The sequence below is a fragment of the Staurois parvus genome, unplaced genomic scaffold (assembly GCF_062004578.1).
Source record: "Staurois parvus isolate SC_StPar_1 unplaced genomic scaffold, SC_StPar_1.0 ptg000381l, whole genome shotgun sequence".
NCBI lineage: Eukaryota > Metazoa > Chordata > Amphibia > Anura > Ranidae > Staurois > Staurois parvus.
Genome location: NW_028318177.1, coordinates 3,204,041 through 3,210,040, shown reverse-complemented (window position 1 = coordinate 3,210,040; position 6,000 = coordinate 3,204,041).

Sequence of the window (6,000 nt, the reverse complement as noted above, 5' to 3'; positions counted from 1 at the left end):
TTACCACATGTGAGTGGTTAAAGTCACTGAATTACAGATTGTAAACTCTGAGTTCTAATAAGTCACAATTCAAGGATTGTAGTTCCTTCCATTTGGTGGTATGGAAAGATCGTAAAAATATATGAATGAATTGCGCACTCACCAGAAGTGCGTTATCAAAACGCATTTGAGATCATACTCCTCTCATCAGGTCAGTCAGGATAATCACTTCCAGGCGTAGTCAGGTTCCCACGCTTGTGTCTTTGAGAACCCCTCTAATGGTATCACGGTCTCAGGACACCTCTAAACTGGTCTCTGCAAGTGGTGAAACTGGCAGGCAACCAAAGAATAATGCCACATAGCGTGATACTGCATTCAATGGGGTAATTTTATTCCAACAAAGATAAAATTCATACAAAGAATAAATCAAGAAACTGACCATGTGAATAAATATGGCCGCCAAACGGCGGCGGGGACATCAGGATGCTGTAGGCCCTTACCTTGATGCGTTTCGTGCGAAGCACATAATCATAGGGTGCAGGCTTACAGCACCAGACGTCAGTACAGCTCTATTTATAGGCAAAAAATGGCATAAACTGCATTTAGCAGCCGCCATTTTGCCGGCGCATGCACAGTGCGTCGGCACCCTTTTGTTGTAGTCTAATGCATCTATACTGCCCATAATAAAATTACCATACACCTTTCCATATGCATCGGTGTATGGATGTTGCCCAGACTTAGGGGATGTGAGAGTGGGCAGAAACGAGTGCCCCTCTTAGCGCTAAAGCTGGCAGAAGAATGGCACACACGATCACTCGTTGCCGCCATCTTGTCTGCATCCGGCACATGCGCAGATCGCGGGCGCCATATTGTTGTGGACCATGATTTCACAGTCGGTCCCAAAAATTGTCTGCATGCACAGCGTCGCCATTTTATTGGTAGTAAAAGACACAAACACCACATGTTCACCAGGACATAGTGTAAAAACTATGAAAACAGGCTGCGATGTGCTGCAATGGAACAATTAATGCCATATCTATATTCAGGGGGTCTGTGGGACTCTTATAAAAGATTAAAACAGATGTATCTATAGTCATCTGTTGGTGGACAAGAGAGGATATTTATAACAGAGGATATAAATAATGGGTGAAATGTTCCGACCCATCATATATGTAAATTTATGTTAAACTAATTATAAGTCAATTCGTCAATGTTTATAAATAATATACTTCCAGAATATAAAAAATGAAGTTTATGTTCCCAATTAAAGACATCAATTATGAATATTCGGCAAGTATATGCACTGGTGAGCAAATGTGTGTATAAAACAATATAAAAAGACTAAAATCACATGGGCAGTCAAAAATAGCGATAAAAGCTAAAACATACATAAGCATCATGTTAAAATCATGGAATGTAATAAAAAGCATAAGCCATCTTTAGATAACACAAATAAAAATTGTGTATATTTGTATATATATCAAATCCAGTAAGAGAAAATATATATAATAAAACAGGTATTTGCTCGTAAATAAGCAATATAAAGGGCTAAGAACCATAAAAAAAGCCATCAGAAAATTTGTATAATAACACTAAAACATCTTAAATATGAATCATAAAAACTAATAAGATAATAGTAATCGACAATTTCCCAAAAAAATGTTTTATAAATATATTAAAATATATATGTTAAAAAGATCATCAGGAGATGCATCATGGTTACAAAATATGTATTGTAGTATTCAGAAATTCAGTAGCTATTATCAATGAAGCAATTCATGTCATAATCTATATTCAGCCCCTTAGGATGTAAAGAATCCAGTTCAAAGATCTATTTGGATTCTAGTTGCGAAACCGCTCGTTTCTTGTTAAATCCCCTGCAATGTGTTTTTATAATCCCAATGCCCATGAAGATGAGCGAGGTAGGGTCCCTATTATGACAAGTTCTGTAGTGTAAGGATAGGGAATGTTCTTTGAACCCTTTTTTAATATTGTTTACATGTTCCCTTAGTCTGTCCCTGAGTCTTCTCGTAGTTGGACCAACGTATTGCAACTTACAGGGACATTGCAGCAAGTAGACTACGTGTTTACTATTACACGTAATGAAATTGTTAATCTTATATGTGTTTACTTTAGTGGTGGAGTTGAAACAATCTGCTTTTTTGGTATGATTACTGCATCTACAAATAATACATTTACGGCAAGGGAAAAAGCCTTTCATTTCTGAAAAGAAGCTAGTATTGGAAGGGGGATTAATTATATTTGGGGCTATTCGGTTTCTCAAGGGCATGGCTTTTCTGAAACGAATCTCTGGCTTTTCAGGTAAAATGCGATTTAAAATAGGGTCTGATTTTAAGATTTTCCAATTGGTGTTAATAATTTTAATAATGGCTTTATATTGAATGTAAAAATCAGTGACGAACGGGCAAATTTTTTGTTGTCTTTGTCTCACCGTATCACTAACAATCTCTTTCCTGTTGGCGTTGCCAATTTCATCCAATATTTGATTTCATTTCCATTCATTATATCCTTTTTCAATGAACTTGTCCCTTATAATGGAGGCTTGGGCATAATAAACGTCAATATTGGTACAATTTCTCCTAATTTGTGTAAATTGCCCCTTGGGTATGTTTTGTAACCAAACAGGGTGATGACAACTATCCAGCGGTATGTAACTGTTACGATCAGTTTGTTTAAAAAAAGATTCAGTTATTATTCTACCGCTCTGATTAAATAAGGAAAGATCCAGAAAGTTAACGGTGTGTTTACTATAGTTGTAAGTGAGTTTAATATTTAATGAATTATTGTTCAAAGTGCCCAAAAAATTCAATAAAGATTGTTCGTCACCATCCCAAATGAGGAGGACATCATCTATGTATCTTTTGTAGAAAGAGAGTTCGGGCCATTCTCTTCCATAGATGATGTCCTCCTCCCACCTGGCCATGAAGAGATTGGCCAGGCTGGGGGCAAATTTAGCCCCCATTGCAACGCCCTTTGTTTGCAAATAAAACTTCTGGTCGAACCAGAAATAGTTCCTAGTCATTGCAAAGTCCAATAAAATTAATATAAAATCTTTTTGTGAACTGAGCATCCCATTAAAATCATTTAAATAAAATTTCACAGCCTCCATGTCGTCAGCATGATTAATGCTAGTGTACAGCGAGGTTACATCTGCTGTGACTAAAAAAGTATCAGTATTCAAAGTCACTTGTTTAATTTTTTGGAGCACTTGTTTTGTGTCTTTCAAGTAAGCGGGGGTCCTAGTTACCAGCGGTTGTAAAAAATGATCGATATATTGCCCTGCTCTTGAGCAGAGTGACCCAATGCCGCTAATAAATGGTCTCCCGGGGGGGATTCATGGGATCTTTATGTATTTTCGGTAGTATATACATTATTGGTAGTTTTGGGGCTGTGGGGCAAAGAAAGAGTTTCTCTTTTTTAGTGAAAATGTTATCATCATAGGCCTGTTGTATAATTACTTTCAGTTGTTTTTTGAATTGGCCCACAGGATTTCTTTGTAAGGGAAGATATGTGTTATTATCATTCAAGATATTGTAAACCTCTTTCATGTAGTTAGTTTTGCTCAGATTTACTACCCCTCCCCCCTTATCCGCTTGATGAACCACAAGGTCTTTCCTTTTCAACAGAGCATCAATAGCCTGTTGGGATGAGTCATGGTGTTTAATAGGTTTTATTTTTATAGTCTCGAGATCTTTAAAAACCATATCTCTAAAAGTATTAATGTAGGCGTTGACTGTGAGGGTGGGTTAAATAAAGAAGCGTTCCGGAGATTTGAATTGATATTTCCGTTTGCTTCTGCATTATGAATAATGGGATTGTTAGAAAAATATTTCTTGAGTGATAGTTGTCTGATGAATTTTCTAACGTCTATATAAGTCTGGAATTTGTTTAAAGACTTCTTAGGGGCAAAATTAAGTCCTTTGTTTAGCAAGTCTAGTTCTTGCGTGGATAATTCTACATCACTCAGATTGAATATTCCTGTCTTTTTCACATCTTTCTTTTTTTGGGTTTATTGACCCTTTTTCCTCCTCTCTTACCTCTTCCGTGGCACTTCTTTTGCGTGCCTGATTGGCTCCTAAAAAATGAACCGGAGTATAGTCCCTATTTGGTGGCCCATTCTGAGGATGGTTATGATTTCTTGGAAAGTTGGTAGCCCTATTGTCAGGCCTGTTCTGCTGGGGAATAGATCTCTGGTTTGAATTACCCCAATATTGTTGTGGAGCTCTACCTCTGTTTACTCTAGGTGAGGAATAGTTAGGTCTAGAGTTAATATTTTGTTTGTTAGTCCCAGGTCTGTATCCAGAATAATCTCTATTATATACCTTATTATTCTGTTGTCTGGGATGCCACCTTAAACTGCGTGAGCCAACATTTTCATCATAGTTTGGATGTAGCGGATCATATTTATTATTGACTGGTATGTTGTAATTATAACTCGTATTACCCCTTCTTGGTGACATGTATTGGCTATGGGATCTCAATCTATGTCTAGGTGGACCATTGCGAGGTGTTTTTAAAGATTTCGGGAGTAGATAAGGTATTGGTTTAAAAGAAAGATCTGATGTAGTGTTTTCTTCTTTTTTATCCTGCCACGTGAAGACTTGTTGCTCTTGGTAGTCTCTATGATCACGGGCATATTTTTTCCGTTTTTTATTCTTTTATTCCTTCTCCAGATTTTCCATATGTATTTTCAGTTTATTGGACTCTACCATGTATTCACTGTGGTCTTTATATGGGGTTAATTTATCTCTTACTTTATTAATTTCTACATCAAGAGAAGTAATATATCCTCAATATAAGGAATTTCAACAGGTCTACACCCGCTCTATTGAAGTATTGATACCATTCTATCGTCCCATTAATATCTTCAAGGGTTCTGTGGTACCTTTAAGTGTTCAAGCTGCTGTTATTTTATATTGCCCCAAAGAAGTCTTTAAACAAATTCCAGACTTACATAGACGTTAGAAAATTCATCAGACAACTATCACTCAAGAAATATTTTTCTAACAATCCTATTATTCGTAATGCAGAAGCAAATGGACATATCAATTCAAATCTCTGGAACGCTTCTTTATTTAACCCACCCCCACAGTCAAACGCCTACATTAATACCTTTAGAGATATGGTTTTTAAAGATCTCGAGACTATAAAAATAAAACCTATTAAACACCATGACTCATCCCAACAGGCTATTGATGCTCTGTTGAAAAGGAAAGACCTTGTGGTTCATCAAGCGGATAAGGGGGGAGGGGTAGTAATCCTGAGCAAAACTAACTACATGAAAGAGGTCTACAATATCTTGAATGATAATAACACATATCTTCCCTTACAAAGAAATCCTGTGGGCCAATTCAAAAAACAACTGAAAGTAATTATACAACAGGCCTATGATGATAACATTTTCACTAAAAAAGAGAAACTCTTTCTTTGCCCCACAGCCCCAAAACTACCAATAATGTATATACTACCGAAAATACATAAAGATCCCATGAATCCCCCCGGGAGACCATTTATTAGCGGCCTTGGGTCACTCTGCTCAAGAGCAGGGCAATATATCGATCATTTTTTACAACCGCTGGTAACTAGGACCCCCGCTTACTTGAAAGACACAAAACAAGTGCTCCAAGAAATTAAACAAGTGACTTTGAATACTGATACTTTTTTAGTCACAGCAGATGTAACCTCGCTGTACACTAGCATTAATCATGCTGACGACATGGAGGCTGTGAAATTTTATTTAAATGATTTTAATGGGATGCTCAGTTCACAAAAAGATTTTATATTAATTTTATTGGACTTTGCAATGACTAGGAACTATTTCTGGTTCGACCAGAAGTTTTATTTGCAAACAAAGGGCGTTGCAATGGGGGCTAAATTTGCCCCCAGCCTGGCCAATCTCTTCATGGCCAGGTGGGAGGAGGACATCATCTATGGAAGAGAATGGCCCGAACTCTCTTTCTACAAAAGATACATAGATGATGTCCTCCTCATTTGGGATGG